Here is a 12904-nt window from a genome sequence, read left to right as displayed (position 1 = left end):
CTCTGGCTCCTTTGTTCTTGGGCAAAGGTGGCCTGTTAGTCATATGACATTTTAATCCAAACTTCCTCTGTAACTATCTTACTATAGTTTATTACATATATTCTGACATTGAGTATGCAACAGTGCTCTGCTTTGAACTCTTCAAGCTCACTATCCTTCTCCATCCAGACACAAATATGCATTTAGATCACCATCTAGAATCATCTTGCCTGTTTGGAAAACTTGTATTTGTGTAACCTTTTGACAACTTGCTTAAATTACCATTTAACACAATAGCTAGAAGAATTCCTCTTAGTTCTTCTCAAGTACTCAAGGATCTGTTCTTGGTAATTCTCTGTATGCTTATTCTGAATTTGCTTGAAACCTGCTACACATGCACAAGTCATATGCAACATCTTGCTTTGTACATTTCATGGCACATGTAATGAACCCTTTTGCAAAAGCATGAGGTACATTATCCATACAACTCAACTCTATTAGCTTTTGAAGCACTGAGTTTTATTGAGTGTAATACCATGAGACATGGGAAGACATCCTCTCTTAGAGTCTTGCTTCATGAACTTGTCAAGATCCTTATCAACATAAGTCTCTCTATTCATTCCAATCATCCTTCAAGATTCACTTCATGGATCTTAATTCTCAATATGTACTCAACATCTCCTAAGTCTCTCATATAGAAACAATCTTTCTAATCACTGCTTGACTTATTCAAGCATTGATATATCATTTCATATGAACTGTATGTCAACTACATACTAGACTAAGAAGACCAATTTCTCCCACTAATCTTCTTGTCCCTACAAGATTCCCTTTTCGTTCTACTAAAGAAATCAAACTGTTTGATTGCCTAATCAAAACGAATGTTCCAACTCCTTAATGCTTACTTCAATCCATAAATGAATTTCTGAAGTTTGCAAAACTTTATAGGATTTCTGGATTTCAAAACCCTTAGGTTGTATCATATATATACATGTTCACCACCAAGAACGTTTCATGAAGGTGATTTTGATATCCATAACTAGAATAATCCGAATAGGCTCACCCAACTAATAGGTTTGACCCTATTTGTAAGACTATTATGGACTAACACATTTTTATAAACATGGAGTCCATACTGGATTTTATGGCTTTAAGCCATTTCCTGAGTTGGCACTTATCCAAAGCTTGCTTGTAGGGCATGGATTCTAACCGTTCTAACAAGAAAATTTTAGAATCCACCTTTTCTCAGAATTTCAACAAACTGTTTGTTTTGATCCCAAGAAACCTACAATAGGTATGAGCGACAATAGAATTATTCTCTTCAACTCTTTGAAGCTTTTCATTTAAGTGGGACGATAGAAGCGTCGCTAGTGGAATTTGCTTGCTTCGACACATGGTTTATCAAATTAGCTGATTTTATATGCCTTCGTCTCTGATGTAGTGTTATTCACATCCATTTGTTGCTCGTCTCGAATCTCATCGAGATCTAACTTTACTCCCACTTGGCTTTGTAGGAAGACATTTCTTTCTATAAAGACACTATCGCAAGCAACAAACACTTTGTTTCTACGCGATTGTAGGAATAATACCTCTTACTTTCATGAGAAAACTAATGAAGAACTATTTTTCTGATTTAGGGTGTGTTATGTCATCTTTATAAACATTTTACATTGATTTCATAACCCTTAATCCTTTTTAGAAAAGATAACTTTTGGAACATTTCCAAATCATAACTCTTATGACATCTTTTCTACTGCTTTGGTTAAGTTTCCTGTTTAGTGTATTCACAATTGTTGTTGTAATGTATATCCTCAAAATGATATTTGTAAATCATTAAATCTTAGATCGAACAATGGCAAGCAAAGTTTGATTCATTCTTCATAAACATACACTTTGATTGTAATGTTTCTGGATTGTGAATTAATTCAACAATTCCCTTTAGATGATCATTCCTTTTGAGTTAAATATTTATCACAACAATCATATTGTGGTGATAATTTTTTTGTCTCAAACTGATTTTACATTTCATTTTGGAATTTTGAACATTTCAATGTTTCCAAGGTTTACTTCATTAAGTAATTAACGATATATTTACTTAAATCGTTAATAAAAGCAATGAAATAGTTAAATCTCTGTGCTAATTTTGAACTTATTGGTTCATATACATCATATGTGTAAGTTCCAAAAGGTCATTTTAGCTTCATTTACCCTTTCTACTAAAAGGCAACTTGGTCATCCTAACTTATCAAGCATGACTTCTAATTCTCAAGTGATTCATAATCAAATAAGAATAAGAGTCCATCCATAACTTTGGATGTGAAAATGGTTAATGTGACCTAACCTTACTTTGTTATAAGTAAGTGTATTTTGAATCATCTAAATCTTACTTTTGTGATCTACTTATATCAATGCCATAAACAAAACTAACTCGCATGTCTAGCAAAATGAAAACAATTTATTACCTTGGTCATGGATCAACACTTGTCCAAGCCAAATAAACCAAATTCAGTATTCAAAACAAGAAAACCGAAATATTGTCTCATCAAAACTGGAAATTGTTCTAAACTCATGATAAACTAATCAAAATTTAAAACTATGAATCTATCTCTGGTCACTCAAATACTCTTAGTGCACCTTCAAGCTCCATTTCCTTGCTAGCTTCACTTGTTTGCAGTTCCTGTGCAACATCACTATGTTAAGCACTGCAACTTGGTATCTCATACCTAAGTGAAAGTTAAAATGTTTATAACATTATACCTGAGGTTGATGCTCCATTCTTCTTGAGGAAGTCAAGGTATTTCTGGCAATTGCGCTTCTAATGCCCTTTCTTCTTGTAGTAAAAGCATTCACTTTCACTTGCAGCCTTGGGTTTTGGATTCTCCTTAGGCTTTTCAGGAGCCTTGGCAACTTGCTTGCCCTTGCTCTTAGCACTAGCCTTTTACCCCTTCTTCTTGAACCCCTTTCCCTTTTGAATCATAAGAACTTCCTTCTTAGGTTCCTTAGGGATTTGTTTTTCAGCACTAACAAACATTGCATGCAATTGATTCATAGTCTTTGCAGTGGCAGTCATGTTAAAATTCATAATAAACTGGTTGAAACTTTCTGGTAGTGAATGGAGAATGATGTCTGTTGCCAAATCATCACTATATGGGTGCCCCCAGTTTCTCCATACTTTGAATTAGGCCGATCATTTTGAAAACATGATCATGAACTGTGGCGCCCTTCTCCATCATACACTCCAGAATCTCACGATGGAGCTCATACCTTTCAACTCTAGCTTGTTTCTTAAACAATGCTTTGAGTTCTTGCATAATTGAGTAGGCATCCTGGTCCTCAAAATGCTTTTGAAGACTAGGCTCCATGGTAGCAATCATTAAGCAAGTGATAGGTATATCTCTGTCATGAGCTTCCTTGTGCTTCTTGATCTCTGCCGCAGTTGGATTTTCTGGCAGAGGTCCTGGCAATGGGGTGTCAATGACATCCTCTCTGCCTTCAGATTTCAGAACAAGCCTTAGAATTCTTTCCCAGTTGGAAAAGTTATCCCCTGTCAACCTATCCTTCTCAAGGAATGGTCGAAGGTTGTAAACGTTGTTGTCATTGTGATTAAGGCTACCCATCTATGTCAAAATAAGGCAAAGTTTAATAATTATGTTTAATTTAAATTAAAGTACCATAAACGCATTCATTTGGTATCTTTAAAACACTTTATTCAATAATTATTTGATCCCAATTGAATTTTAAGTGATTCCAAGATCCTTTATTTGTGCAATAATTGACCGGACTGAGGCCCTACCATCAACCATTACATTTTCAAGGTGAGTAAACTCTTTACTGATTACAACTCTTGTAACTCTTGGTTGAATAATTAATCATCACATGTTTAATTATTACCCTTAGCTTTAAGGTTCTAAACCCTTTAGGTAACCTTGTTGAGTATAACCAATTAAAAGTGTAAAACGTGATTTACTGATGAGTGACATTTATGTCACTCTTAGGGAGTAGTTTTAGAGTCATTTTCGTGTTTATTTTATCTTATTTTCCCTTATTTTCCTTTTATTCTCTTGTTTTCTCTTTAATAAAGTTTCTAGTTTATTTTTGTAATTTTGGAGCATTTTATTTTATTTTCTTTATTTTATTAATTTTAGTTTATTTTCGCATTTTATTTTACTTTATTTGCTTGTATAGTTTTTTGTTTTATTTTTATTAGTTTAGTTTTATGTCTCTTATTTTCTATTTCATTTTATTTATTTCCTTTTTTTTTTGGTAATTAAGAGGTTTTATTGCCAAAAAAGATCGATTTACAACCAAGTTCCAAAGAGGAACAGAACTAGACTAGGAGGAACCTAGTAAACAAACAAAAGCTACACAAGCTTATCTATCCACTCCCTATTCTCCTTTGCTATCTTTCTTGTGTTCATATTCCTAAGTCTAGTTATAATATCAAATTTAATGCTCTTTACAACAGTATGTATACAAAAAATCTTCTGCTCCCACAAAGCAGTGTTTCTTGACTTCCAGATCTGATATATACAAAGCCAGTATACACATATGCAAGACCCTTCTGCAGAAATCTTTCTTAACTCTTCTTATGACACGTCTAGCACTAGCCAGATTAACTAGTTTGATCCCAGTATCCAGCCAATTACTGATTTCCTTCCAAATCATCTGACTGTACTTACATTTGAAAAACAAATGTTCATGATCCTCCTACACATCACCACAGAGTAAACAACTAGCATCTGTAAGAGTACCAAACCTCAGCAATCTGTCCCTGGTCATCAATCTGTTATGCCAAGCAATCCAGCCAATGAACTTATGCTTTGGAGCAGCCCATTTTTCCCAGACCAACTTATCCCAATTGCAGCCAGTCAGATAAGGTCTCAGGACCTTATACATCCTGCTAATGTTGTACATACCCTGCCCTATTTTATTTATTTCTATTTTATTTATTTTATTTTATTTGTCTTGGTTTTGTTTTATTTCGTCCTTTTTTTATTTTCATTTTATTTTATTCTTTTTTTCTTTGTCCCAATCCTTTCTCGGTTTTGTGTGTAGGTGTTCGGGTTTCGTGCTAAGTGAGTTCGGGTTTCAATTTGAGTCAAATGCCCAAGCCCCATTTCACTAACAACCACCAGCTCCACCAACAAGTTCCACCACACAGCCACACAGCAGCCGTAACAACCACCACGCAGCCACCTCCTGTCATCCACCACTCACCTCCATTTCCCCTGCTCCAATTCGCACCAACAACCACCTGACCACCAATTGCAGAGACCAGCCACGCAACTCCCTTGCTGCCTCCTTCCACTCACACGCACATCACCACCATCACCCACCAATATCACACACCATTTCCCCTGCTCCCTCGTGCACAATCAGCCCACCAATCACACGCACATCACCACCAGCACCCACCAATTCCACCCCAACTGCCACTGCGAACAGCCATGCACCTAACCCACAATCAACCACCAAACTCCAATACAATTACCAACCTTTCAGCCGCACCTGCACCATCGTCAACAACTAGCAACAATTAAGCAACCAATCGAACCAAATTCGCACGAGCAAAATGCAATTCCAATTGGGTTCGAGCAAAGCGTTGAGAGTTCGGTCGAAGTACGAGTCAGAGACTTTCAAGTTTTGTAAATTGAAGAGGTGTGGTCGAACACACCCATGGTTCGACCGAACCAACCCCGTAGTTCGGCCGCACCAACCCATGGTTCGACCGAACCACTTCACGAGCCTCGCACATGATATTTAATGAGATCAAACAATTGAAGCTTGGTGATGGCCATTGATCTTCGATTTGTGATGACGATGTGCGGTGATGATGGTGTGTACGTAGTGGTGATGAAGTTCAAGAAGCCAAGAAATGTCGAAGAAGAAGATGGGGGTCTGTTGGTTTTGTGACAATTAGGATTTGTGGGTTTATTTTATTCTATTTTCTTTTCTTCTTATTTTTATTTCTTTGTTTTCTTTTCCCTTTTTCTTATTTCTTTCTTTTATTTTTATGTCTAGTTTTCTTATTTTATTTTTCCTTTTTATTTTATTTTCTTTTATTTTTCTATTTTTCCTAGCTTAGTATATATACCCATTTTTGGGGTAATTAGGAACATTATTGAATTACCATATATTCTACTCTCTAATTAGTTTTAGGAGAGCTTCTCTCTCTAGGTTTAGGTTAGAATTAGGTTAGTTTAGAGAGAGAAAGTAAGGGTTTCACCATTGATGAACTTGGATATTGAAGAAGAAATTGATCATCTTTCTATAGACTTTCATCTTCAATTAATGAGTAATCTCTTACTCTTTCTCTTTACCTTTGTTTTTTATTTTGCTTATTTGCTTTGATTTTCCTTCTTTGCTTATTGATCATGTTGATGCTTGTTGATTTGATGATTGATATTGTCTTCAATATGATTTGTGAGTAGTCACTTAGCCAAGGGTGTGGGGATGGTGTAGTTGCTAATTGTTCATGCTTATAATGTTGGGGTTATGTTAATGGTGATTAAAGTATTTGCATGCTTGATATTCTTTGATCTTCTTGCAAGTGCACATTATTAGTTGATTAAAGGTGAATCTTTGCTAACAAGGAACGAAAGTTGACTTAGTTGAGATTCATTACTATTGATAGTTCTTTGATTGCACCTTCTAATATATGGTTCTAGCTAGTGTGGAAACATAGAGGCTATGTTAGGAGAAATCGATTAACCCCGGAAGGCGGTTAGATTGGGCCTTACTTCGATATTCATGCATGTTTAGTTTACCATTGATTTGCTACTTTGTTATTGCATGATCAAGCGGTATCTATATCTACCCATTTCCCTTGGTGCTTAGTTATATTAATTTTAATCCATTTCGTTCTTAGTTTGATCTCTTAGTTATTCACACTTCTTATTCCGGACTAGCTTAATTGTCGATGACATTTGGTGGTGTTTATCCGTTCTCTGTGGTTTGTCCCCTATGCTTGCCTTATACTCGTATTAGGTTTGTTTAGGTTGTATAAATTGTATTTGATCTAGGGATAGACAATTGACGACGTGTTTATTCCCTTGTCATTTACCCCAACTCCCCAAAGATATAATATGACACCCAGCTGAGGCATGACCCATCATAAAACATCAAAGGTTTCATCAGGTTTTTTATTGGAAAAGCTACCTCAATATTACCGGGACCTAGATTTATTATGTTGTGATTATTTAGTGAACTCTAGCGCATCATCAATCAACATAAATAAAATCTAACATGCATAATCTACTAATGCAATAATATAAAACATGACATAGTATGACCCCTTAGTCCTAAGAAAACTAGAAATGAGAAAGCTCCCACTTGAATCATCATGGATCTCCATCCACCTTGCTCCTTTGGGCCTTCACTTCATGGGCTTCTTTGGACTAACACTATTTAAATAGCTATTCTATTTACTTTAAATAAAAGTTACAAAAATACTTAACGGTACGCAGACCGTATTTAGATTACAAAAATACATCACGATGCGCAGATCGTATTTAAGAATCTATGGGCCACACTAGTCTATATACAGCAACATAATATCAAATATTATAAAAGTGCCATATTATAAATCACTCAACATGCTTGTCTAAACTACAACATCGAATGTTCATAATAAAGTCAACACATTTCCTAAAATATCTTATATTTTGATCATAATTAGATAATATCATATATTATTCATGACTGTTTATAAAATATCATATATTTAATTTAGTCCTGAGATAGAATCAAATCATATTTTAATCTAGAAAGATAAATCATATTTAATCTTCCATGATTATCCTAACAAAGTTAGGAGATTCTATCCTAATTACTAGCCAATCAAATAATTTTAAAATCAATTATATCCTAATCTAATTATGGGATAATCACATTATTTAAATCAATTTTTATCCTTTTGGAATATGCTTAGAATATCCTAATCAATTTTATCCAAAATTAACCACTTTAATTAGGATAAATACCAATTTAACAACTTTAAATATGGATAATATCAAATATAACAACTTTTGAATATTTGATTTATCCTAAAATAAAAGATTTTATCCAAATAAAACCAATTTTATCTTTTAAAATAAAAGATCATATTTTCAAAATATTTTAACTTATCCAAAATAAAATTGATTTTATCCCAAAATAATTCATAATTATCTTGAAATAATTTTCAAAATAGATTTTTTTTGAAATACCGCCAGCCACCATCGCCGGCCACCGTGGTTGGCTAGCCGAAGCTAGCCACAATGGCTGGCTGCCACAACAGCAAGGCAGCAGCTCTGGCAGCCGTGGCAGTAGCCGTGCAACGCTTGCACGCTGCTGCCCACAGCCACCCCCGACCGCCTGCCCTCCCTCCCTCTCGGACTGCCACCTGGTCTACAGCCGCCGTGGCTGCGCCACCCAGCTGCGGTTGCCGACCAAAATAATAATTTTTTTTGTGTTTTTTTAATTTAATTAAAATAACATTTATTAAAATTAAATTAAATCAGTCCAAAAATTTAAAATTAAATCAATATTCAATCTTAAAATTAGGGTTCTTCATAAAATTAATCCCAATTTAATTCTAACTTTTAAAATTAAATTGATGATCATACGCAAAACACTTTTATGCATAAATCAATCCAATTAAAATTATGAATCATAAAATAAATCGAATAAATCAAAATCAAGCACAAAAATCATATTTTAGAGGATTTTCGAAAAATTTGAAAATTTAGGGTTAAGGGGTTCGAAAATTTCGAACAATTTAGGGCTAAAATTCGGTCATCTTCATGGCTATTTTGAGCATAATTAAATCACATTTAATCGACTCCAAAAGTTTAATCACATTAAATATAATAATTGAACCATAATTAAATTAATTTCTCCCTCTTAATTGATTATAAAATTAACATGGACATCAAATAATCGTATTATTATGATCAAGTGCGTTCATGCAAGAGGCTAATTGATACCACTGTAGGAGTTTATAGGTACTACGCAGCGGAAATAACATGAATCATATTCAATCAAGTACCAATCCAGAATCGCATGCATAACACACAAGACACATAATCATACCTTTGACGCGTGAATTCCACGTAGATATTTGACAGGCAAATCAGGGAGAGAATAGAGCCCCAAGCGTTGCTCCTCTACTTAGTCCACGAGATTCGAACAAGCCGTCCACCAATACTAGATTGGTCGAGTGATTGAGGAAAACCGCGATCACCACCTTTATGGACAACCGACCACCGCACGAACCACCACCACCACCAGGAACCACCACCGGCGTGAGGAGGAGGAAAGAGCCGTGAGAGAGAGGGCTTTGAGAGGGGTTGAGTTTCGTGTTTTCTAATTAGGGTTTTATCACACTGATCAGTTAATTGCTTCTTTTTCTTGCAAACCTAGGCACCTAGTCTATTTATAATCCTATTATAATTAGACTAGGGCACGAAGCCCAAAACCTCTTCTAATCCCCATATGGCCGGCCACCTATGAGGCCTATTATGGGCCTCGTCCTCTAATGCTCGATCTAGCCCCTTTGTGTGACCTTATAGGATCCGTCCTATTGGGCTTTGGGCTATTTTACTAGTCCAAAGATCGTTAGTACCTCTAGCTATGGAAAAACGACGACCCAAATGTACGAACTTAATTATCTCCATAGTTTGATCCATTTATATATCTAGTAATTGCACACGACGAAGACATAACTCCTTCAGAAAGTTCCTACAAATTCAAAGCAATCTCCAATTAAAGGTATATAATATTGAAATACAATAATTATTTGATAAAGTAAATAGAAACACTTATAAAGTAAATCATTTTATCTGTATAAGTCTATGTTACAAATTTAAAGATGCATACTATTACATAATTGAATATAAAAGTAAATGGTTAGTTTAGTAAAGTAAATAGAAAAGCTTATAAAGTAAATATATATGTTTTAAAAGTTCTTTTACATGTTTATACTTATAAATTAATTATGCAAACTAAATGTATTAGGTGCTAAGCTCCAAAGGATTTTAAAAAAGCAAATATTGATAAAGAGAAGGATTAAGGAACAATTGATGTGTCTATTTTATATGCACTTGTGGTTTGCTCTATTTGACAATTGTTAGGGAAGATTTGTGATTAGATGGATTTGATTGGTTGATTTTGAAGCATGTTTATTTGATTTACCCTGGATCGTTTGTGCTTGATTTTTACTTTTGGGGTGAAGCATATTTATTTGATTCATTGATGAGATCTTTGCTTAGGGACAAGCAAAGGTTTGGCTTGGGGGAGTTTGATGTGTCTATTTTATATAGTATTTTACCCCCGTCCCTTGTTCATAATTAGTAGTGTTTTTGGCTCTTTAGAGCAGCTTTTATTACTAATTGGTGTTTTCTAGTGTTTTCGTAGATTTGGTTGACTTTTGCAGGGATTTACACTTTTGGAGTATTTTCCCGAGATATTTTGGAGCAATCACGAACATTGGAGAAGCACGACCAGATTTTATAGCCCAGGGCCGGTTAGAGCCATCGAACCGGTGATTAACGGCTTGGTATGTGTGATACCGGGGCATTTGGACCGAGTATTCAAGACCCGAAGAGGAAACTCAGATTAGCCCGGAGAATTGGAGCCCAATCGTAGTCCAAATAGTGGCCCAAGAGAGCCGCCCGGCCAAAAAGGCTGGCGCCCGGAGGCGCGCCCGGCCGGGCGGGAGAAGCTATGGTTGGCGCCCGGTGATGCGCCCGACCGGGCGCGAGATTAGTATTATGAGCAAAAAGGCGCGCCCGATCGGGCGCATGTATTTATTAGTTGACGATTAGCGTCGTTTTAGTTTGTTTTAGTTTAGGATTTGTACGGTGTATAAATACTCCTCCGTAATACGATTTTAGGATTTATCTCTTTCCTTCTCTTTTTCTATTACTCTTTCTTTACTCTCCTAATTGTTCTCTTAGATTTCTTTCTCTTAAACCTTTGTTCTTAATTCTATTCTTAATTCCAGCTTTATTTTGGTAACGATTTCTCTTCTCTTAATCTTAGTTGTTTATTTTATTTCTTTCATCATGACTTATTTTATTGCTTTGATTAGTTTAGTTTTTAATATGTGTAAGTAGTTTTAATTCTAGGGTTTAAGGGGATCCATAAATAATATGAAAGGGTAATTTATTGTTGTTAATTATCAATGCTAGATTAATTTCCTATTGATTGATTTAATGCTCTGTGACTAGATTAGGCCTGATCTTTTATGCATGAGTTTGACAATATTGATTCGAGATTCGACAGATGAGAATTAATGTTTAGGTCTAGTTTCAATAGGCAGGTTAATTTATAAATGGTTAAGTCGAGATTCGAGAGATGAGATTTAATACCGGTAGATTAATTATGTGATTGTAATACGTAGCGAAAGCCCTTTACAATCTGGTTAATTGATGCATTGATGATTGACTATTATTGATTATTGGCATTGCATGATAATTTCTTATTGAATTGTTTTAACGCTTTACAATTGCGGCTTGTAAAAGTATAGCAATATTGAATTAATGAATCGAGCAGATGTTAATTTGATATTAAAGGCTATTTTCAATAGGAACTTAGATCTAGTAAATTGCGAGAGCCTGTTAGATCTATGTTGGTTAATAAATTGCGAGAGCCTGTTAATCATGTTATTTATGCAATGTCAATGATTGATTATTATGTTTTACCCTGGAGTATTATTTATTGGTGAACCTATGCCCTAGATCCTTTTATATATTGTTTTCTCCCTATTCTCAATCTTAGTAGTTTAGTTTCTTATTCAAATATAAATATTGGTTACATCATAATCTAGATTATTTTAGTTAATTAGGAATAGAAAGATCCGTTTCTCTGTGGATTCGACCCTACTTCCCTATCTACATTAGTTAGAGGATTTAGGTATTACTTTTGATTTGGGGATACGACTTTACCCTGTCAAAATTTGGCGCCATTGCCGTTGAAACGGTTTTATTTTTATTTCTGATTAATTTTGTAGTCTAGGTTATTTTCTTTGTGTCTCAGAGAGCATTAGTTCTCTGAGGCAAATCTCATATTTTCTTCTAGTTTTTGTTTATGCCCAGGTGTTCTAGATCAGGTTACATCCCATTCGATCCTGAGTTCGAACGTTCCTTCCATAGACAGAAAAATCTCTACAAGCAAATCCTGGCGGATTCTGGTGATAATAATAATCACCGCGATCCTCCAACTGGTTCTAGCGATTCAGAGGTATCATCAGACGCAGAATCAGAGATGACGGCTCCAAAGAAGCTTAGTGATTACTCACAACCCAAGCTTACAGATTTTCCACATCTCACCCCTACTCCGGCTCTTGATGGGGTTCAATTCGAAATTAAGCCTCAATTTATAACGATGATAGAGAGGAAGCAATTCAGTAGAGCCAAGGGTGAAGACCCGAATCTTCACATTGCCGACTATTGTCAATATTGCAACACCATCAGGCAAGCTAGGGTCACTCAAGACCAAATCAGGGAGATTCTCTTTCCCTTCTCTTTAACTGGAAAAGCTAAATTGTGGTTTAATTGCTTAAATAGAACTACACTTGGTATAACTGACTGGGAAACTCTTGTTTTGAATTTCTATAACAAGTATTATCCTGCAGAGAGAACAACCGTACTACAGAGTGCGATTCAGAACTTTGCCCAAGAAGCCGATGAATCTTTATATGAGGCTTGGGAGAGGTTCAAGGACTTACAAAGAGAATGCCCTCACCATAATTTAGCGCAATGATGGTTAATCCAAGCCTTTTATAATGGCAATGGAAATTCCTCTAGAATAATTTTAGATTCTGCAGCTAGTGGAAGATTTATGAATCTTAATGTTGATGATGCAGGTCAGGTTATTGAAGATATGGCGATACACAATTCCCAATATGGGAATCCTAGAGGATTTGCTAACAAGGGGAAACATA

Source organism: Chenopodium quinoa, unplaced genomic scaffold (assembly GCF_001683475.1).
Source record: "Chenopodium quinoa cultivar QQ74 unplaced genomic scaffold, ASM168347v1, whole genome shotgun sequence".
In the NCBI taxonomy this organism is placed as follows: Eukaryota; Viridiplantae; Streptophyta; class Magnoliopsida; order Caryophyllales; family Amaranthaceae; genus Chenopodium; species Chenopodium quinoa.
The sequence above is the reverse complement of the archived record's forward strand: the minus strand, read 5'-3'. Positions refer to the sequence as shown.